Source organism: Microtus pennsylvanicus, chromosome 20 (assembly GCF_037038515.1).
Source record: "Microtus pennsylvanicus isolate mMicPen1 chromosome 20, mMicPen1.hap1, whole genome shotgun sequence".
NCBI classification, from domain to species: Eukaryota; Metazoa; Chordata; class Mammalia; order Rodentia; family Cricetidae; genus Microtus; species Microtus pennsylvanicus.
In genome coordinates, this window is record NC_134598.1 from 29,745,911 (window position 1) to 29,770,001 (window position 24,091).

The 24,091-nt window shown below is 47.0% G+C and overlaps 1 protein-coding gene across 7 annotated transcripts in view; it reads right to left on the bottom strand.

Moving 5' to 3' along the window:
* Nucleotides 1-24,091, bottom strand: part of Tmcc3 (transmembrane and coiled-coil domain family 3) — a 306,403-nt gene that overhangs the window by 89,541 nt on the left and 192,771 nt on the right. The window contains exon 1 of one of the 7 annotated variants that reach the window (XM_075954046.1): nucleotides 5,634-5,640. The exons of the other annotated variants lie outside the window; for them this stretch is intronic. The gene's annotated coding sequence lies outside the window, so the exon portion shown is untranslated. Of the gene's footprint in view, nucleotides 1-5,633; nucleotides 5,641-24,091 lie in introns of those variants that run through there. 7 annotated transcript variants of the gene reach the window in all.

Genomic DNA, 24,091 nt, shown 5'->3' on the forward strand with positions numbered 1-24,091 from the left:
CTGAACAGAAACAACGCTCTGAGTTCAGCTTACATGTCCCCACTCCCCACTCCAATGCTCACGGAGACACAAAAAGGGTGAAAGAAGCAGCTGGTGACGGATTCAAAGTGAAGACCGTGTGACATTGGAAAGTAAGACCTTTTCGTTGCAGCACACGCCGCAGGCAAAAGTAGAATTGCACACAGAATGTACGGGACGCACGTTCCAAACACGTAAGCACACCGGCACAGATTCCTAGAATCTTCTCGTCATTTTGCAGAACCGCACATCTTGGTTCAGAACCATTTCCTCCACTTGAGCGCTGGTCCCTGACTTCTGCTGATCCGGAACTGTCTTACTGGGCAGGCAAAAGACACAGCTTGTCTGAGACCGTCGGGTAACTTACTTATTTACAACCATTCAAGACGGTGGACCACAGAGCTAATGAGGCCTAACACTTCACACCCACCGACCCAAAGTTCTGTGGACACAGAGGTCACTCCCAAGCCCCCATCTGGTGAGTCTGAATTGCATGGGGGATTAGGCAAGAATCTGGCCTCTTACCACTGACATAGAAGTACCTTACAGGGCCAGTGCCGCCGCTGCTCCAGCAGCCAGTGGAGTGTGTAACAACAGCTTTCCAAAGGCAGCAGCAACAGTCATCAGGAGACTCGGTGACTCCCCTCACATTTAATGAACAATTTCAGAGTCTAAGATTAAAGCTGTTTCTTCTTAATAATACTCAATTTTCTTTCGAATCAGTGAGAAAATCTAAGTCGGCCTTAGGTCACCCTCCCCAGAATGGGAATTGGGAAAGCAATGAGCCTCTTTTGTTTTTTATGTCATTATGTCCATAATTAGGCAGTGGTATTGCTTTTTTTTTTTTAAGAGAACACAAAAGTCAGGCACAAAAACCTTGCTGCAGTCTGGCAATTTCCAAGCTGGCAGAGCCTCTTCTTCTTCTGTGACCTCAGATAAGCCCTCTCAGGTGCCAAGGGTATATTCAGTAAGCTACACCTACTTCCTTCAGCATCTTCCTAGATCCCTTCTGCATCCCAGCAGGAATACGCATTTCCTCAAGCAAAGGAGCCCCAGGGTTCAAAAGGAAGAAACTCAGCAAGGTCAAGTACACCCCGCCCCCATGGAAACTGCAAACCCATCCTTCATTTTGTGGATGTTATTACGCAAGGCACAAAATATACCGGGACCACTTCAATCAACCCACAGAATGTCTTCTGCAGCTTCAGATAGCCACCTCAGGAGGGGGAAATGAATTTTAGATTTGCGGGTTTCTGAACATGCTGTCTTCACTGTCCTGACTTGGGGAGAGCTCAGTCAGTATATGTGGCTGTGCTGTTAGAAACGCTGCTTGCAATGTACCTAATGGCCTATGATGTCAATGCTTTACCGAACAGGACCAGGTAGGATGAAGGCTACAGACAAGGCCAATGTATGGTCACTCCTATGCTCTCATCTCACCAGCCCTTCCTAGGAGTCTAACGTTTCTCCAGTGCAGACAGCTACTGTTTGTTTCCCTGCTTATCTTACAATGGGTCACCCAGCCAATGAGAACAGCAGTTTCGATCTTCGGGTTATAAGCAGCTATGAAACATCCCGATGATTTACATCAAAAACCCAAGCAAAGTGGTCAAACGCTGGGGATTGGAGCAGTCAGGTTGCAGGGTGCAGCGGCTGAATGAGAGCGTCAGCAAAGCTGGCTGACCAGCACTGGCCAGGATCACCCACCAAACAAGTGCAGTGTGAACTGAACTTGGGGAGAAAAGGAAGAGCGTGAGCTGGGCACAAGATAGCGAGGGCTAAGCAGAGTCGGGAGCTGGGAAGGATTCCCCAGTGCTGCGGTTTAGATATGAGCTGCCTGCTGAAGGCTCATGCGCTCCAAGTCTGGTCTCCAGTGTGATGGTACAGAAAGGTCGCAAGACAAGCCTGGAGGGAGGACACTGGGTCATCAGCACCCTTGCGAAGGGATTAATGCTGGTCTCTAGGATTAGGTTAATTCCCATGAGATCAGATCGTTATACATGAATGGGCCCAACTTAGTCCATGCTTCTCTTCCCATGTGATACGTCTGTCAGATTGTGGCACCACCCAGATGCCCTTGCCAAAACGGAAGACTTTCTAGCTACCTGCCAACTTCACAACCCAAATAAGTTTCCTTTCCTTTTTAAAAACTTTGAGTGCGTGATGTTTTGCCTAAATCAATGTATGTGTACCACATGTGTACCTGGTACCTATGAAGGTCATAAGGGGTCATCAGATCCCCTGGGCCTGGTGCTACAGACAGTCGCAAGCTGTCGTGTGGGTGCTGGGAACCTAACAGGTACTCTTCAAGACTCTCAGCAAGGATTCTCAATGGCTTGGCTCTCTCCAGCCCCAATTTTCTTTTCATTATATACTACTTAGCATCAGGTATTTTGCTATAGCAACAACAACAAAAACCATGCTGAGGCATGTGGCACATGATAACGAGACATTTCAGTCACGGTCTAAAAGGAGACTAGTTTTTAAGGAGGTGTGGGAGAGACAGAGAAAGACAGTGGGGCATGGGGGGGGGGCGCATGTTCGAGAAACTGAGATCAGCCTAGAGCATCTGGAAAGGGTAAGGGGGTGAGGCTGGGAGAAACAGAGAGCCAGAGAGCCTAGCAGCCAAGGCAAGTGAGGGTACCTAGACACCTACAGAGGGTGACATCACCAAGGTCACTGGAATACACCGAGGGGCTCTTAGTGATTGATGATTGACGGTCGGACTTCTATGTCAGACTATCGTTGGTTGTAGCTGCTCTGGCTGTGGTTGGGGTAGAAATAGACACGTTAGTTTTCTCTCTGGTAGAAATAGAGGACCAGGCATAACTATGCTCACACCAAGCCCTCTTCCTTTCCAGCTGATGATGCTCCTTCATGCGTAGTCGTCTGCGGTGCTCTGAGACAGGATGTCCAGAGAAAACTACTATCCTGAACCAGACAGAAGCAGGCTTTCTGGGACCAAGGGATGCTGGAATTTGCATCCTAGGAGGGTAGGAGGGAGGGGCATGCTTTGTTCAGGGAAATAGTGCCCTGGTTGTAAATGCTGGCACGAGGCCAGCTGTCTTTGGCTGGTTCCCCAAGCCAGTTCTGCACTCCCAAAGAAAACCATTCAGATGCTCTCAAGTGTCACCCCCTCCCCTTTTTAAACCAACAGACAAGGCTGCCCGACTGGGAGCGAAGCTCATCTTTAGACTTTCTTTCCGCTGGTTCCACACAGCTCTCCTTTGTGCAGAAGATCATTAGAAACCCAAGCTGCAGCAGGGAAGGCGGAGAGGATGCTGTACAGGCAGGAACTACCGCTCCAGGTGATGCAAGAAGCAGGGGCAGCTCAGACACGGGGTGTGGAGGCACATGCAACACGCTGTGGACAGAGGCAACTGCTGATTCCATGGGTGTGAGGTGATAATAGAGACACACAAGCACTGGTCTGGTGACATCTATTAAAAGGTGGGTCCCTGAAGGGTGGGGGATCACCGGCACATGTGGTCACATCCATACACACGCACATGTGGTTGGAAGTAGGCAAAAAAGGCTGTGTCAGGAGACACAGGATCAGGGCATTTAGCTTGTGAATTGCAGAAACATAGAGACTGTGTTTTGAGATGCAACTATGACCCGGAACAAGATGAAAAGTGGGACGGATGCAGAGAAGGTGGTCGGTGCCCTCACCCCTTCAGGTTCTTGCCTGGAAAGATGAGCTTCTAGGTGTCAGGCATGAGTTACATTCTCACTTCCACTGGTCTATAGTTAAATATCACAGCCAATTGGTGACATCTCTGATCATTTTATTCTAAATTACAACCCTCACCCACCCCCAATTTTCTGAAGCTTAATAACATCTTATATGTTATATGTTTTGTCATAGGGTATATATTATTATAAATATGCATTTACATAATATATAACATAAATACAATAATTATATTAATTGTAAACATGCAATAATATATGTGTGATATAGTATATTATTATATATGTGGCATACATGCCAGATACCATGGTTTCACTTTCAGCAATTTCAGTGCCCCATGGTGAGCCATAGCCCATGTGCAAGTTGTAAATGTGCACCACTCTTAATGTGGTCAAATCTTCACACCATTGGGCCCCATGAGCCAAATACACAAACCGTCTTTCTGGTCACTGTATCATATATATATATACATATACATACATATATATATATATATATCCTGCTAATCATTTACTAACTGTTTCCACGATGTACTGTTCTTATCAAGTAACCCTTATTTTATTTAATAATGCTCTCAAAGTACAGGAGCGATATTGCTGGTAATCTCGTCCCAGCGTTTTGATATAGCGGTTGTTATGGTAATTATGACTAATCTCTTACTATCCCTAATTGGTAACTGAACTTTACCAGAGGCATAAATGTATAGGCAAAACCAGAGAACACACACAGTTAGCACTATTTGCAGAGCCAGGCATCCAGTGAGTGTCCTGGGACAACACCCCATGGGGAAGGGGCTCTGCTGTGTATATATCATCACCTGGGATACCTATACAGTAATTACCAAAATTCTACACCCATAAGTGAAGCCAGCAGACTAATTCTGGTTGTGCTAATTTTTATATTCTTTTAGCCATGAACATTTTCTGGCTAATATGCTAATACACATACAGGATGGAAATTTTTTAACATTTCTTCCTTTAATAAAACTCATTTTTAAAATTATTTTAGGTCAGCATAAAAAGCAACGGCTCTCACTGTAACATTTTCAACTCTACACATCATTATACTTTGTTCACGTTTAGTTCCCTCTGCCATTGTCCTCCTCTGTGTTTAAATATTTTATGATGGTGTCACAGCAAAGGAAATGCAGAAGTAAAACAAAATGCAAGAGGAAAGCACTGTGTCCTACAACCAAAGGCACAGTGTGTTTGTCAAGGTGGGGCCAGCGTTTCTCCCGCCCATGGCCACAGCCACCCTGTGCTTACTGCCTGCTACAAACCATCTCACTGAGACCTCCCTACCATTGTATGAGGAAGGTACTAATCCCACTTTGTAAATAATTTAGAGAGACTTTTCGAGGCCGTGATGTGTGCTAAGACTTGCTGAAGAGAGAAAGGACAAGTGTATCCAAAAACTGCTCATGGCTGGAGAGATGGCTCAGTGGTTAAGAGGGCATACCGTTTTTGAAGAGGACCTGAGTCTGATTCCCAGCACCCATGTCAGGGAGCGTGCAGTCACCTGTAACTCCAACTCCAGAAGACTGGACGCTTGTGGCTTCCATAGGCATCCGCACGCATATGTACCCCCATGCTCACACGCACCTGCACTCACACGCACCTGCATTCACATGCACCTGCATTCACATGCACCCGTATTCACATGCACCCGCATTCACATGCACCCGCATTCACATGCACCCGTATTTACATGTACCCATACTCACATGCACCCGCATTCACATGCACCTGCATTCACATGCACCCGCATTCACAAGCACCCGCATTCACATGCACCTGTATTTACATGTACCCATGCTCACATGCAGCCGCATTCACATGTACCCGCATTCACATGCACCCGCACTCACACGCACCCACACTCACATGCACCCGCACTCAAGCACACAGTCACCTGCACTCACATGCACCGCGCTCACATGCAACTGCACACACATGCACCCGCATTCACATGCACCTGCACACACATGCACCCGCATTCACATGCACCTGCACGCACATGCACCCGCATTCACATGCACCTGCACGCACATGCACCCGCACTCACACGCACCTGCACTCACATGCACCTGCATTCACACACACCCGTATTCACATGCACCTGCACTCACATGCACCTGCATTCACATGCACCCGTATTCACATGCACCCTCATTCACATGCACCTGCATTCACATACACCCGCATTCACATGCACCTGCATTCACACGCACCTGCACTCACATGCACCTGCATTCACACGCACCTGTATTCACATGCACCTGCATTCACATATACCCGCATTCACATGCACCTGTATTTACATGTACCCATGCTCACATGCACCCGCATTCACATGCACCTGCACTCAAGCACACAGTCACCTGCACTCACATGCAACTGCACGCACATGCACCCACACTCAACACACACCCACACTCAAGGGCATAGACACCTGCACATACATGTCCCACACACGCCCACATGCATACATATCAATAAATAAAAATAACTCTTTAAAAACGGTTCATCCGCCTGATAATCTCCAGAGGATCATGGGCGACCGTATTCCAAAATACGAAAAAGAGTGAGAAACGAGGAGATGAGGAAATGTCAACTCTTCCCACAGCTTCTGGACCGGAAGAAGTGGGAGAGAATGAAGCTGGAGATTGCAGCCCTACAGAGGAGCGAGGGGAGGTGCCTGACAGAGGTTTGAGGTTATAAGACAATAATGATCTGGACATCTAGACCCAACCTTTGAAGCCTGTTTTCCTCAGCTGAGTACTCGACAGGAGAAGATATTCATCTTCCTTGCTTCCCCCATTTCAAAGAAATATGGATTTTGCTTAGAACTTTTGTTTCTAAGGCCTTGGTTAGCTCTAGAATTTACTTTCTACATCCTGAAAGATGGCTAAATCTACAGAGAGGAACATAACTGGGTCAACATGGCAAGAAATCAAAGATGACCTATTTGTGTGAAACTGGGAAATCTGGGCTTTAGAAAACAAATCAAAAGCCAGGTGTGGTCACACATGCTGGTAAATTCCAGCACTGGGGAGACTGAGGCAGGAGAATTATGAGTTCCAGGCCAGTCTGGGCTATGAGGTGTATGGCAAAACAGCCGTGTATAAAGAGGCTCACTCACAGAAGCCCACGGCCCAGCTGGCTGCCCCAACTTAGCTGCTGCTTGGTTGTGTAACCTTGAATGGTTTACCTACCTTTTGTGCCAGCATCCCTTATGGATAACAGCATCTTGCCTCTCTTGGGGAAGATTCAGATGTTACTGGGCAAGTTGAAGAGGTTTATCTCAATAGAAGGTCCTTTAAGTATTTGCTGTGACTGAAGGTGGCATTAGAAGACATTTCTGTTATGACGCACAGCCTGGGAGGGCCTCGGATAGCTACGCAGATGCTCAACGATTGAGTCAAGATCATAAAAAGAGTTCAGAGCTAGCTTAGCCATGCCAAAGCCTCAAATATGTGTGTACACCTCTAATGGCAGCGTGGAGGGGTTTGAAGCAGGACCAAGCATTTACAGACAGCCTAGATTACACAGTAAGATTTGCCTAAATGTAATCATATGTCTACAAGAGCTACCTATTTAATTTTCCTTATTACAAATGGTGCTGTTGAAACAGATTTACTGAGAATCAGGTTAATCCAGACCTAACCCCCCCCCCCCCGCCCGGGGCCACATCTGCTCTCTGAAAAATACTGAAATTGTGATACACTTTCAGTTTGGGCTGGATCTGGCGTTGAACCAATTCTACGCCCAAGTCCTGCCCAAGTGCTTCTGATCCATGCCTTCACTAACCAAAACGCCAGTCTCATCCCAGGGCAGCCAAGCTTCAAGGCGCTTGCTCCACAGACTTTCCACGGTAGGCCTCACAGAGTTGCAGCAGGAGCTGGTTCCCTAACTGTCCGCACTGGGCATGGAGACACAGACACGGTTTTCTCCAGCTAGAGAGACAAGTCGGGAGCGCACCATTAGACTTGGCTTTCTTAACCCCTTTTCACTTTACAACAGCCTATGCTTGCCCTTTAGCAATCCCCGTGCATCATAAACACGGAAAATGCTGAATGCGGGTGGAGGTGATGGACGAAGTGTCTCGGAGACCAAGCGCACCAGGCGGTTCACTTATGTAACATTCTGGGCTCAGAGAACCTCCGAGTGGGAACAAATCAATCCGATTTCCAAGCAGGTAACAGAGAAAACCACCTATTCGGCGTACATCATTGGGGTACCCTCGTGTACCTCGCTATGGGGAACTGGCTGATTTCCCCTTCCTGTCCCCTACTTCATCCTCGACTTAGGGTCCTGGGCTTCCCCAGTCACACCCAGATCAGCATTATAAGGCCTATGAGACTCGAGTCAAACTCAGGTTTGGGCACTGAAGCCAACTAAAGCAACAAGGTGGTATCTCGCTACCCCCTCCCCCCGCCCCCCCCCATCCTGCACCATCCCAGTTGTGCTTCTTCTGTTTCCAGCCTGGGTGACTCAGTTTCCAAACCTGAGTGTGACTACGGGCTGACTGTGATGCTCCTTACCTGGCCCCTTCCTCGTGGGACCTACATGCTGGGAAAACTGAGGCCAGGCAAAGGTGACTATAGGGAAGTGGGCTTGGAGCAGGAAGCGCTGCCTTCTATGGCAAGGGTTAACGCATGTATTTCATCTGCTTTGTGGATTTCTGAGCCTATATATCCTTTAATACCCTCTTAAACTAGTTCACAGACTGGCCTAAATTGGTTGCCTGAATTTGAGCAAAAGCGTGTTGGTGTGATTCTTTGCATTCACAGGCAGGGCGGGCGTGGCGGATCTTTCTAGGCGTGCTCAGTCTCTCCGCTTTACCCAGCAGCACAAGGGCTTTCGAGGCAGGTCAAGGGCGGCAATTAACTTGCCCTTACAGCGTCACGGATCTAAGAACAAAGTCAGGTGAGGTGGTGCAGGCCCCAACCCCCCGAAATGAGCCTGTAAGATATAAATACCTCTGTTTCTGATTTTAGGTGGCCAGTGCCTGAGCCCTAGAAGCCTGACTCTCAAGAGCTGCTAGATCTCAGGGGGTGGCAAGGCCTGGGGCTCTTTCCAACAACTTGGGTTTGCTTCAGTCAACGATTTTTGAGGGGCGGGGGGCTTTCTGATTTCAATCTCGTGGAGAATAAATTCTAACTGACAGCCTGAGGCGCAGCTCACAAGTTAAGACAGGCTTTGGTGTGGAATAGACCTGGGCTGCCAGAGCCTAACTCTACTGCACTTCTGGGACCTGGGATGAATTGCATAACCGTGGTTCTCAATCTCCTTGTGTGAAATGCAGATCCTGTCCGCACCCAGGCACCCTAAGGAGACAGGGAGAAGAGAATGGGTCCCTGCCAGTAGAGAGCCTTAGGTAGAACGCTAGTAAAGCTGACTTTTGCTGATTAAGGACTCCGTTAGGATGACTGCTTCTGCCAGCTAGTCATAGCTTAGAGTTCACAGGAGAAAGTTTTCCATGTGCACACCTCCTCAGGGAAGCTTGGGAGTGAGCGTTCTTTGTTCTGCTCTTTAGAGATCACAACAAATGCAGGCAGTATGTTGATACAAGCTAAAGTCACCTGGGAAAATGGAACCTCAGCGGAGAAAATGCTTCCCTCAGATAGGCCTCTGCGCAAGTCCATGGGGGTATTTTCTTCACTAATGATTGATGTAGGGGGGCTCGGGCTATCCCGGGAGGTAAGACACCTGGGTAGTTGGTTCTGAAGCCATGTGGAGAACAAGCCAGGAAGCAGCATGCTCCCACAGTGTCTGCGGCCAGCCCTGCCTCCATGTTGCTGCCTTGAATTCCCGCCCTGACTTCCCTTCAGGATCAGGAAGTGTAGACTAAATAAGCCCAAGCTTTCTTCCCCAAGATGTTTTTTTTTATTTTTTTTTTAAAAATTACAACAGCAGAGAAACAAACCAGAGCAGGCACTAACACTTTGGCACCCTGTCTCAAAAAGCTTAAGAGGAGGGGAGAAAGGAAAAGAAAAGAGAAAGACCATCATGGGCGATCCTGTTTCTTATGCTCTGTGAACCCTATTTTGAAAATACATAATGAGTAACTTTCAACTTAAAAATATTTATCCATGTAGGTTTGTTCCCAGCACCAGAAACCACTAATTCCCTTTTACTCCTCCAAACCCACCTCTTCCTTTTCTGAAAACCACACACATGTTAAGCTCAATTCCTGGGCTCCACAGCAATGGGCATATTATGTTTGTTTGCCACAAATTACTCTAGGGATGATTTGGGGCCTCCCTTCACTGTTTCAGCGGCTGATGAAGCACTGAACAGTTGGCTTGGGATGATTTTCTGTAAGACAGGCCACTGTCTTAATGTCATGATGCCAGCTCTAGGACCCAGAAGTCTGCCTCCTAGTTTTCCTGGCAGACCCTGAAGCTGCTTTTCCAAATGACTGTGGCCCTAGTGATTTGCAGGCAAGGAGAAGACACTGCAGAAATAACTAAGGTGTCTGAAGCTGAAGGTGGCCACGAGCCTGCTGCTAGGGGTCATTAATATTTGAGGTGATATGTATAAATCTGGCAAACATTTTCTATTAGTGTTGTATTAATGTGTGGCACCTTTCGCCCACTCATAAAGTCTGTCCTCCAGGGTCTGAAAGAATACGGCCGTAGAGGCTGAACCTGCTCCTGCCACGACTGGATGGCTGACCGAGCAGTCCTTTCCTGAGCTCTGGAAATGGCAACCTAGTATTTAAGGCCAAGACCGTAAACTAACCAAACTACCTGAATTTTAAACCCCAGCTCTGCTACTGATGCGTGACCCCTGGGCAAGCTACTCAACCTCTGGGTGCCTCCCAATTTCCTTTGTGTGTGTGTGTGTGTGTGTGTACCCATTTTTGGTGCACTGGTTGGAGCTCCTGCAATACAAGACAAATTAATAAAAGTGCATAATACTCAATGATTTTATAGAACACGAGGCTCATTAAGGAAGAAACAATCAGATCTGTTTTTTTCTTTTTCCCTTCCTTCCTTCCTTCCTTCCTTCCTTCCTTCCTTCCTTCCTTCCTTCCTTCCTAAGTAGTGTTGAAATGTACGTAGTTGTGTGGAAATAAGACAAAAGGCAAAGGATCTGTGATAACCCCAGGAGAATGCCGCAAGGCCTGTCTGTCTGGATTCTTCCACATCCGACCTTATCTTTTGCAACAGGCTGTTCAGCTTCTGACCTGCTTCTGGGGAGAAGAGTGGAAGAAAGGTTATCCTGACCTCCACGCTGCTTGCGATTCCTTCAGCTTAAAACAGGCGAGGAGTGAAGCTGTTTTAGAATCTCCTCGGCTGGTGATGAAGAGCAGGGAAGGCACACAGCAGGTATAAATAACATGAGCGTGTGCTACTGTGGCTAGCCAGCTGACCAGGCCAGAAACATTCGGTTGTAGGCTTCAGCTGGAGCTATGGGGAAAGCTGGTAAACGAGAGGAAGCAATCACAGGGAGGCCACACGTGTGGGCTTAATGTCACTGTGCGAGCCACGATCCAGTCACGCCGGGTCATCTGGTATGGGAGTTTGCTGTGACGCGGGCTACCAACTTTCCTTCCTTGCTGGTTTTATCTTCTGACATCACTCTAGGCGTGCGCTGTGCACATACTAACCATTCACCCAGCGGGTGTGCACAGTTGAGCGGCTCTTAGCATTTCCACAGGCTGTGCAGCCATCACCACAGTGTGATGGGGCTTTTGGTCCAAAAGTCCTCAGTGAAGACCCACGAGGCATGGGCAAGGGTAAGATGGACAACCAGAACAGATCTGCCTCCAAAGTTCGCGCTAACTCAAAGGACATTTAAAATTGCAGCCCAGTTTGTCGGTGGCTTACAACTCCGCCTAGTGTGACGGAAGAGGAAATGAACCAGGACTTAAACCCTTACAGCCTGCCATACTTGAAATTAACCCTTTGGTTTCAGCTCTCCCATACTTCTAAAGATAAAACTGAAGCCGGGTAAGGCTGCGTAAATGGCCCAAGATCACGGAGGTGCTCACCTTTGGACGCACTTAAGGATTTAACCCAGTCTGTGTGGCTTGCTCAGAGCAGCTGTTGCTTCCTCCAGCATTTCATACTCACAACCCAGATCAGTATCTTAAAATGCTTGGTGGTCTAGAGACTCTCTGAAATGTGAATCACCACCCAGTCCCTTAAGAATTGTATCCTAATCAAGGACACCTACACAGATGCTCAGACCAGTGGTTGTGTGGATCATTATCCCAGAAGGACATCAATAAACCTTCCTTAAAGCAAGGTATGATAGTGGATTAAAACAAAACACCACCACCAAAATCCAGATTACATATTGTTTTGCCAGTAACAGCCTAGTGAGTGTCTTTTTCGTTGTTTAGATACAGACTTGTTTTATCTACGAGACTGCCCTTCAATTCAAAATTTTCCTATTTTACCCTCCTGAATGTTGGGATTTATATGGGTGTGGACCATCTTGCCCCAGCCAGATGGATGAATTTTTGAGGAAAATACCTTGGCCTACAGGATCAGGAGACTGAATTACACAGATGGTCTTCTGGGAGGAAGGTATATGATGGCGTGAAAATGACTTTTCTTTTTGTCTGATGAAAACAAGATTCATAAGCAAAAGGGAGAGGTGGAATAACTTGGCTCCTCACAACCACTGGGGCATCAGCCAGGACAGGAGGAGCATAAAGGACAACCGGTCATCTGTGTGTGAAGGCACACAAGAGCTCTTTGCAAAGGCTCTGGGAAATTTTTGAAAAGTCATAGCCTGGAAGAGCCCAAGAAGCTTGGATCTGGCCAGAAAAACCATAATTCAGTCTGCAACGGATATGCTGGACCAAGGTGCAGTCAAGGCCAGAAAATCATTAGCTTTAATGTGGGATATATCCTGTGAAAACACATTAAAAACACTCAGGGAAATATCATTAGCCGAGCAGCTACTTTGCCGTCACTGTTTTTAATGTGTTTTTTCCGTAGTGAATTCGAGTAATTCACACAGTATACAAAATGTACTCGGTGTCTCGTTCAAATGACAGGAATTGGGACAATTTTGAAATGGAGATTATTGGTTCCATTGTAAGAGAACACCGCAGAACAGAAAAACTGTACGTAATCTAACATCTTGATAGGAAGACTCTCAGGACATTGACACTATTCTTTTTATTTGCGGTGTGTAATTGTGATGCCAAAGGAGCCAAGTTCTAAGACATTCTTGGAAGCCCCCGTCCCCGTTGTGTTTTCTCTCACAAAACACACACCTTAGCCCCCAAAGCCAAGACCATATCCTGTCATGACCTTGGCTTCTCTTAAGGTTTGCCAACGCCAGAATCTCCACCAGGGGGGCAGGCAAACAGACATCCCTGCCAGGTTCCCACTTCCAAATGTTATGAGCAGCCCAAGGTCCTAGACCTGTCCGGTCTGCCACTGGGTCCCACGTTCAACAAAGCCTGCTCTATCCTCATACTTGGGGAGATTTTCTCATCCTAAGTGAAGCCAGGCCGTCTCTGTAGATCCACTCCCTTTGCTACTTTTGTGTTTTGGCCTCGGTTGGCCTTGGGCTCCTCGTCGTCAATGGTTTTCCTTATCTCTATACCCACTGTATATGCTGTTCTCTGGACTGGTCTCCTCGACACATCTGAATGCTTTTCCTGTTGTATCTTACTCAAACCTCCTCCTTTCATGGAGGCTTTTTACCCTCCTTAGGAAGTCTGCAAACCCACCCTGGTACTGTCTTAACTGCCTTCTTCTTCTTAGCACTTACCACAGCCTAACTAGATTGGGCCAATGGCTATACCCTCATCAGAACAGCAGTTTTACCATAACAAGAGTTTTTATTTTCTTAGTTCTATTGGTTGTTTGTTTGTCAAGAGAGGGCTTATGCAGACAAGCCTGGACTTGAATTCCCTACTTAGCCAAGGAAGGCCTTGAACTCCTGATCTTCCTGCCTCCCGGCTCCTGAGTGCTGGGATTACAGCTGCGCATCACCACGCTCAGCGGAAAGAACTTCATTTCTAGCACTGTGGTGAGACGCACACAGTAGGTGCTTGAGATGCACATAATAGGTGCTTGATAAACGTCAGCTGAGTGAATGCTACAGGTTAAAGAAAGGCACAGTGCTAGGTCACCTGGAGTTTTCACAGGTGTGTACATTTATGATTTTCCCATGACCGCTGCTTTAGCGGTTCTGAATCAAACACGAGCCTTCATTGGGTCGTGTTCTGCTATGAATCATGTCTTTTGCCTTTCAAGTACAATTTGACTTCGGCATGGGAGAAGTCAAAAACTGGGTGCTGTTCGCAGTTACCCCGGTCTGCTTCCTGCCTTTCACTCTGGCTTCCACTGTGTTTGGTTTGGAAGGAGGCCTCAGTGTCTGCCGCAGGGGAAAGGCAGAGATCTTGAGGGGAGATTTCAGAATGAAGACTTGGCACCAGAGAGGATGAATCAGAGTTTGAACAGGAGCCCACGCAGACTAAGGCGAAGGTGGGGGGTGGGGGGTGGGGGAAAGGAAAGCATAGGCATCCAGCTTGAGAACATGGCTTTCCAGATCCAAAGGACATTTTGGCCCTAAGCAGGTTCTCAGGATCAAAGGAGAAGTGGCATTCCAGGAGAGGATAAAGACGGTCGCTAAGATTAAAAAAAAGAACAAAACAAAAGGAGGCGGTGGACTCTGGAGCCAGAGGAACTTCCCTGTGGCTTCCTGTGTGGAGAGGATCTCAAGTGGTGGCACTGGGCAGAAGCCTCCTTCCCCCACTCCGAGCTTTCTTCAGCGCCCAGTGCCCAGCACCTGGGACACAACGTGCTCAGCTAATGCTACTTCAGTGAATGAAGGAATAAGGCAGATGGAAGGACCACTCCCCGGTCAAGCTGCTTCTTCTACAGGAACACAGAATTTGTTAGCTTTCTCTCACTCCACTTAATCCACCCCCATCCTATTTGTTGCTGATCCTCACTGTCCAGTGGAACCAGCGTTTGCTAAATCAGCCCCTGAGATTCCAAGTCCTCCCTTTCCATTTTAAAACTTAGCCTTTTATCAGAGAAACAAGGGCCAAGGGGAAGCCTTCCTCCTCCATTTATTACTCCAGACTGTGGCTTTTGTTTTTTGTTTTGTTTTGTTTTGTTTTTAACACAGAGAGGATTTCCCTTCTGTGTGTTCCTCCTCCATCCATGGTTCCAGTGTTTACTTTGTGTTTTATCTTTACATAGTCTTTGCTGTTCCAAGAATCTGAAGAGACCAGAATCTAAAAGGGGCTAGAAACCTCCAGCGTCCTGGCAAAGGACTCTGGTTCATGCCAAGAGTGACTGACACATTTCCCCGGTCTTTCTCACGTGCCTTCATCATGTGAAAGGTAGCTGGTAAATTACACGGACAAGCCTCAGATGACCTGGTATTTGTTTATGAGACCTTGGCCACAAGTCCCCGAGCCAAGATTCTGTACAACAATAAGTGCATTTGAATGCAATTCCTGGAAAGAAGATTTCAGTTCCCTACGGACCGTGGGACCTCTGACCTATCTGGAAGGCCAGCAAGGTTAGGGAGGCAGAGGAAGGGCTCAGAGAGTGGCTGTACTCACCAAAGGAAGTCTGCTTCCCTGACTACCTAATAAGCACAGGGGGAGGGGGAATAAGGTTAAGAATTATTTGCTAGAGCAGAAGAAGGGACACCACGAAGAAACCCCCAGCAGATATAATCCCCATGAATGAAAAAGTTGGAGGCCACTTTCAGCTTTGCTCCCTGTGTCCTGGAGCCCAGTGCGCAGCTCAGGATGGGCGGTCAGTAAACATTCATGCAGTAGACAAGAGATGAGCTAGAAAGACAGGGCGCCCAAAGACTTCCCTTAACTAAAGAGAAGAACTTTAGCTCTTCTAAGATCACACAGTACATCTCCATTTTATAAATGTAGAAACTGAGGCTCAGAGAAAGTTGGGGAAAAATGGCTCAAATAAGCCGGACAGTGGTGACACATGCCTTTAATCCCAGCACTTGGAAAGAAGGCAGGTGGATGTCTGTGCATTCGAGGCCAGCCTGTCTACAGAGTGGGTTCCAGGACGGCCAGGGCTACAGGGAGAAATTCTGACTTGAAAAACAAAATCAAAACAAACAAACAACAACAACAGCTCAATATAAGGTGGCCTTGGAAGACAATCCCTCTCCCCCCCCCCCCACAATGAAAAACTAGTATTGGCTTCACTTGAATTAAAAACCTCTTACAAAAGACAATACAAGATCTCTTATACAAGCTGTTCCAAACGAGAAGTCTATTAAGGTCATGGGTTTGATTTTTCATTTGGCCAAAAGAAGAAACAAAAATAATTTTTTAAAAAGTCTTTCTCGGAGAACAGCTGTGCCTACTGGCCAAATTTTATATAATCCTCAGGAATCATGATCCCCAGTTTGATCATTGTTCCATGACAATCAGCCAGCATGTGATGGTATTTCCATCTGATACTGCACACCTTGGAGCATCTCCAAGTGGGCTTCAAGACAAATTCTTTGAAAGGACACACACACACACACACACACACACACACACACACACATACACACACGCACGCACAGCTAAAGTCTCCGGAAAAATTATACACGTATAATTATACAATAAGATAAAAATGTCTCTGCAAATTTCCTAGTATGACTCTAGCTGGGGTTAGACAAATAAACTTTCAAAGAAATTCTTTTTATAGAAATATATATAAGAAATGGGGTAATCTGCATGTAATGTATGTTTGGGCATACACATGTAATCCTAACCCATCGCAGACTAGAGAATATTTCAAGACTTCATGCATTTAGTAGGACTCCTTCACAACGGCCCCCCTCAGTCTGGCACAAGGGCTAAGGCTTCCCCATCCTTCCATGACCGTTACCTGGTTTCACCTCTTTCTGAACGCCATGTTTTCTCTGTACTAATTAGTGTCTGGTTCTTAAGCTCAACATAACATCCCTGAAGTTCACCCGGACGACCGCGTGCTCCATTAGTCCATGACTTTATAATTAGTTCATTATTTTTACGGCCGGGGAGGACTTTACTGCTGGAAAGGACCATATTTTATTTTACCCATTCCCATGTCGATGTCCATTTTGGGTTATTCGTTTAGGGAAACGGGGAATAAGGCTGAGAGAAATACCACTGTGCTTGCTTTGGGGGCAATGCAGACATTTCTCTTGGATCTTGGCATGTCTACTTAGAACTGAGTACCCAAGAGCCACAAATCTAAAGATCTATCATTTTCCGATACCAACATTACATTCCAGGTAGATCCTACACGCCTGACCTTGGATGAGATATCACAGTCAAAACACAGGCTCACTGAACATACCAGGCTACGTTTGTAAGAGATGTCATGTGCGTGCCAAGGAGACACAAAACATTTTTTGGTATGACAACTCAACATATAGTAGAATTGTTGCTGAATGGTAGGGGTTAGCTTAACTTTAATTAATTTAACTTTAGTGGAAAGGACCTTTTTTAAATGGCTGCAGCAGTTTATATTCCCGCAGATAATGCGTGAGCGTTTCTGCTGGCCCATGGGCACAGAGGTACTATTCACACGCACAAGCTAAACCACAAAGCACTTGACACATCTAGAGTATGATGGGAACTTTACGTGTTCTTGTTTTAATTCTTTTGTGATTAGGTCTCACCGTGTGACCCTCCTGCCTCAGCCTCCTGATTGCTAGAATTCCAAGGGTGTGTCACTAGACCGATTTTCAGGTATTTATGTAAAAATATCATTTTGTGGGTGTAGGGATGATACATGTCATGATGGGGCATGTGGAGGTCAAAGGTCAATTGTGGGAGTCACTTCTCTCCTCCTTCTTCTCCTTCCACTGTGTGGGCTCTGGGGCTAAACTCAGGTCACAAGGCTTGGTTGCAAATGCCTCTACCCACTGTATTATCTTGTGGGCCCTGTGTTCAGTTTTGATATCAGCAGTTAATCCTAGGTGTCAACAGCATGCATACACTTGCAATAACAGAGGAAGAAACTTACACACTCGATGGGAGTGGCTGCTTTTTGGCAGAAATCCCAATCATTATCTGGTCTTCATTCTGAGACTGTCGATGTAGAAAAATATCAAAAACAATTTTGATGACCTTTCAGGTCAAATGACTCATCTCGAATATGAGTCTCTAAACGAGACAGTCCCCCAAATACCACAGCGCCAGCAACATACAGATATATATATATACTTGTATCTCAGGCCTAAGTTAACAGACTATCACTCAACACGAATGCTTCTGATGTTCAATGAACTAACTTCCCATCCTCCCCATAAACATTCACGAACCTTATCAGCGGAAGCCCCGTGTATCCCAAGGATGCACTAGCATGTTTATTTAGAAATAAGCGAGCTGGGCTTTTTAAAGAAAGGGTGGCAAAGCCTCTATAAAAGGGAGGGGTCCCAAACCATAATTTTTTGTCATCCAACTCTGTGTTGCCAGAAGCTTCTTCCAAATGCACATCACCAAAAGCAATTTGTAACTGTCTACCTGGGAGAAGGTTGACCATCTGTTTGACAGCGGATGCCAGCGACGTCTGAATCTGTGCAGATAGCAGGAAATATGAGGAACTGGCAGTCAGTTCACTGTCCCCGGCATGTCCCGGGGTGGGGGGCGGGAGTGGTACCGAGAACCTCTTATCTCTCTTCTAGATCTGCTGCTCAACACACACAGGGGCTGCATCTGCGGTCCTCCGGATGGACTCACTCTTAAGAACAGCAGGAAGAATGGGGGGAGAGAAGAGTAAAGCGGGGTGGGGAGGGTGGGGGTGATTTGTTCTGGCTGATGATGGACTGATGTCATGGTCAAGGCAGCCCCATCCACACAGACTTTTGGTTCCCAGGTGCGGGGATGCATCCCAGGTTTCAGGCTGGCATCAGACCTTCTGTTACCAGTCTGAAGTAGCCCTGTGATGTCTCCCGTATTTCCTCTCCACCTCTGTCGGAAGTTCCCCTATGAGTTCTCTTCATATGACCTGAGGTGGATGCAACACCTGGTTGCTGTTGCTGTGCAGTCCCAAGCCAGAATACTCATAACACATGCACAAAGAAAGGCATTACGAGAGCGTGGAGAGGCACGCATCTAGTCTGAGAAGGCCTGAAGGAAGAAAAAGGAACGGATGGGCTTTCTCTCTACTGAACTATAAACAAGTCCTTCAGAGACCCTCCAGTCTTATCAATGCTTCTGCAACACAGCAAAGGTGAGGAGGTGAGTGGGAGGTGGGGAGGGGCAAAGGGACACAGTGGGCAGTCACCATGTGCTGGGCCTTGTGCAGGGACAGTTACACCTAGCACATTAGAACGTGCTGTGCTCCCTTGAAAAGCTCACATCTTTTTTTTTTTTTTTTTGCCCTGTAAGATTGGAGTAGTCAACTAATCTACTCCTACCCTCTGGCATCAAATTGACTTAGAAGTCTTTGGTTATATTAATCCAAACTTCCAAGTTAACCAAATTTACACTAAAGAGGAGAGTCAACACAGAGGGATGTGTGACCCATGCTTTCCAGGGAAGCCACGGTCAAGCAAGGCCCCATTCATTCTCAAGATGGAGCAGTCTGGGACAGAGAGCCGGTGCGGTGGTTAAGGGGTACACTGGACTCTGGTTCAGTCTCCAGCATCCGGATCAGGTGACTCACAGCCACTTGTAACTCTAGTTCCAGGGTTCCAATGCCTCCGGTCTCCAAGACCAACTGTACCCACCTGCATCCCCAATACACATATTTTTTTTTTAAAAAAATGGAACAACTGGCAAAAAAAAAAAAAGGCATAGTGGGAGGCTCCCGGAGGACCAAATCCTCAAATGGCCTTTGTAGTAGAAAGACAGTGATTTCTCTTGACCACTTGCACAGTCTTAAAAGGAGCCCAATGAAAAAGCATAGTCAAAGTTAAAATAATTAATAACAATATATATTTATAAATGGGCCAGGCTTTACAGGGTTCCATCTGGGTTACGGACATGCCAGTAGTAACCACGTGATGTAGTAATCATGGCCACCCCAGCTGCGGTCAAATTGAAAGAAATCCCATGCTTTTCCTAACCATGGACATACCACCCTCCGCACATCCCAAGGTAAAGCAAACCAGACTAAACCCACACCAAACAATGGGATGCGCACAGTAATTTTGATGAAATCACACCCAATTTCAGCCAAAAAGCTGAGAAGTAATTATGAAGAATATGAAGTTAAATGATGCATGTAGAGACAGAACAAAGCACACAGTCAACGGAAGTCAGCTCTTAGCAGTGACAATGACGACAACCCCCGTGGTAAGAGGAAACCACCCTTACACAATGTGTTAGAGAAGGTATCACCGTGCCCCTTTTAAAGATGATAAAATGGATGATGAGTTCTCTGGCAGGAAAGGGGGCAGAGAGAAAGTTAACTTGAACCTTGACAACACACACACAGTTTCTTCCTTCTTTCGTTTCCTCCTCCTGGAGAAACGGTCTTGAACATCCCAGGCTGCCTGGAGCACACTGTGTAGCTGAAGACAACCTTGGGATCCTCCTGTGTCTACCTCCTGACTGCCAGAAAGACAGGCGTTTGCCACCACGCTCTGTGTATGCGGTGCTGGACATCAAACCCTAGCTACATGGCTGCTAGGCTAGCGCTCTCCAGTTGAGCCTCAGCCCTAGCCCCTGGCACACAAAATCCGCGTGTATGCCACTGTGTGCTAAGTCACATTCGCCCGCAGTTGTGACCTATGCATCCCATTTCTAATCTATACAGATGACATGGATGCAACCCATGTGCTGTCATACTCTTCCCCCAGATGAGTGACAGATGAGGACCCTCTTTCTGGCTGACGCTCAGAATGTGTCCGAACACACTACCTCAAGCACACACTAACAACTGTTCAGAATTAACTAAACACTGTGATCACACACTAACAATAGTCAGAGCTGACTGAACACACTACCTCAAGCATACACCAACAATTGGTGAGAGCTGACTGAACACGATATGAGCACACACTTGTCGGAGGAAACTGACTTTCTGTTCCCGAAAGAACACATTCGTTCAGAGAACAGGACACAGTCAAGTCCAACAAAGAATGCATATGACCCATCAATCAGGAATTTGGCTCTGTTCACGCCAGTGTCCCCAGAGCCCCAAGCAGTGCCTGCTAAGTAGAAAGCACTTAGCATTTGTGAAAGGAATGAAAGCCGCTATGTGTAAACCCCTGGGCTTCAGATAATTCACAGAGAAGGAAGCCGGACAGCAAGAAGGACATAGCTAACACAGATCACCCTGACACGGGGACCGTGAAAGTGTAATGTCACCAAGTGAGAAGAGAGCGGACCAAATCCCCTGAATAACACAGCAGTTAAAAGGAAATACAGTACGGTTTGCGCGTGTCTCGGTCTACTACGCACACTGCCTTCGCGGGCTGCTATTCTAAGTCGCCTGCTCTAACACGCAGAAGGAAATGACTTATAATTACTAATGCCATTTGCCTTTAACTGTTTACAGTTTATGTTGTTAAGTCTCTGCTTTATAGACTTAACGGGGCAAATGGGGCTTCATCCTGAATCGAGTCAGTAAGTCCAAATGAGTTTTGAGTTCTTTGATGAGGTGCCCCCATGTTCTGTTTTTACTGTTTTCTACTGAAGCCCTTGACTTGAAATTGCAAATATCTTCAGTTAATTTTTGTCCCAAGAAGTTCTTAAAGTACAAAAGTTGAGAAGGTAAAAAGCAAAAGTGTTAGGAGCAGAGACCCCAGATCCTGAATTTCTTGTTTTCCCCTGATCTGAGTGCCTACAGCTGCTCTGAGCACGAGACCTTCAGGAGTTCCTGATGGCAGGAGAGTGGTTTCTGGTGGGTTTGTCTGGGGCATGGCTATCTCTATATAATCTGCCCCTGAACACAATAAAGGGGGCATTCTTGGGGAATTCAAGGATGACCCATGTCGCTGTCTCTCTGTCTGTGTGTGTCTGTGTATTTTAACCTCCAGCCCCCTTGCCCGAAGCTCGCGAACTGGGTAATAGCACACTGAGCGCAGATACAGGGGCCCGATGCGCGGCACAAAAGCAAGCCGATGCCCCTCTCTTCCTGATTATTGCGTGAACAGGGGAGACAAACAAATGCCTGTTCATCGCGGACAGGACACCAGGGGCAGACCAGAGAAATGCTGCTACCCAAGTCCAGAGAGTTGGGGCTACTTACAGAAGCGTGGGTAAGGGGTTACTCATAGTATAGACAACTTAGTGGCTACATCACGGAAGAAATGTTTCGCTCCCAGCAACCATTATCTGCCTATCTGGTTTCATGAGAGCCACTGCTCTCTCCCAACACTCCTCGAGCCACGACGGAACGGTGCTGGGCCTGCTCTTCTGCAGTTCTTCAGGGAGCAGTCACAGCTGCTGGCCGGGCTACAGCCATGCCATGCCCTGGGGACAGTGTTTCTCCTACCCACCCAACTTCGGCTCCTTTCTATAAGCCTCGTGAGCCAAACACAACCCACTCCTGCTTTTGCAGAAATGGTGGGGAAAATGGTATGAATCTCCAACAGGTGTGGTGGCTCACGTCTGTAATTCCAGCCTTTGGGAGGCTGAGGCAAGAGGATTGCCACAGGCTTGAGGCCAGCCTGGGCTACAGGCCATCTCCTGTCTCTGAAAAAATGAAGAGGAGAAAGAAGACAGAAGTCACGTAACACCGAGTTTTCAGCGCTCATATGTAAAAGCTCGTTAGCACGTAGCTTATCATCGGCTGCTGCTTCCAGCCCAGAGCCATAGAGTTGAGGATAGGACCCCTGGATCTGATAGAGAGACCCTCGGTTTCTCTTTCTAGCTAGCTATCTCTACCCAGATGTCCATATATAAAACCGTTTGATACGATACCTCCTGTTTGTCAACCTGTTTTTTAATTCTATATTATGTCAATATATAATATATTAATAACTATATATTATGGTTGTCTAAGTTTACTAAGGACTCTATAATAACAGCCTTCATAATTGCTCGGCTATAATGTTTATTATATCTCAAAGTCTTTAAAGCCTGAGATCAAGAAACTGGCAGAGTCGCTGTCTGATGAGAGGCTGCTTTCTCACTGATGGCATCTTCACGGTGCCTTGCCATGTGGTGGGGGCAGCCAATGGGCTCTGTCACACATCTCTACCAGGACATTAATCCATTCATGAGGAGTTCATGTGGAAGCCACATGACTCATTCACTCTCAAAGGATCCACCTAAGATCCTCACATCGAGGGTTAGGTTTCGGCAGATGCATAAAGCAAAGGGGGCCAAGCCATCGCTGTGGCCATGGCGTCCATCTTTCCCTAAGTCTGCCTAGACTTAGCAGCTCTAAAGACTTCACTGCCGGCCATCATGCCGCGAAGCTTCTCATAGGTTTCATCATAGCCATAGACCCAAAGCCACTTCTTCCTCCCTTTGCTGCTCTCGTGGGGATTACCAAGCATGGCGACTGCACATTGGGAAGGGCTCACGAGAAATAGGTGCTTCCCTCTGTAGTAAACAAATCCCCCTGTGGTCTCCAGCTTGGGCGATCAGGCCTGCGGAACACATCCTGTGCCACTGTACCAGCTGGAGTGGAAAACATCTCCTAAGCAAGCGTGTAAGTGAGGAGCCCCAAGCAGTAGGTGTCGCATGTGAGTCCCGTGTTCTTTTAGCTAGTGGGAGGAAGGAACTTCAGGCTACAGCTCTCACACCTAGTTTCCAGGACGCGGAGATTTTCTTTTAATTAAAAACGTTTTTATGTGCATGCATGCATGTGTCATCTTGTCTGTTTGCATGCCACGTGCATGCAGGAGCCCTTGAAGGCCAGAAGAGGATGACGGATCCCAGTGGTGACAAAGAAGCTAGGAAGGGAAGCAGAGGAACCTGCATCTGTACCCACTCTCCTGGGAGAAAGCAAAGAGTGTCCAAGTGCACAGCCACTTGTGGCGATTCCTAGCTCTGCCACATCTGACTGTGCCACTGCGGACTCACAGCCGTGCCTCTGCGGACACACTGCCCTCCACATCCTGATGCATAAACATCCTCACATGTTCATCTGTAACACAGAAGAGAGAAATAATGTCTACGGCAGATGGGTTTTCTGAGGGGAAAACATCAAGATTCTGGTTGCAAAATAGTTTTAAATTTGTTTTCAAAATGTATATAAGAAGCAGAGAAAAAAAATTGCAAAAATAATAATGACTCCTCTGAGCTCTTACAAACTGGAGGGAGTCTTCTGACCACCAATATGTAGATCATGAAGAAACACAGCCGTGAGGTTGGGAGCCAGTTGTGTGTGCTGGGCATTTGGGCAAATAGAAGACAAGAGGCTTTGTAATCTAGCCAGTAGCTGCCATAGGGCCATAGAAGTAGATATGTGGATTGATGTCTGTCTTACTCAGGCTCAATACTGCTGCAACGAAACACTCTGACCAAGAC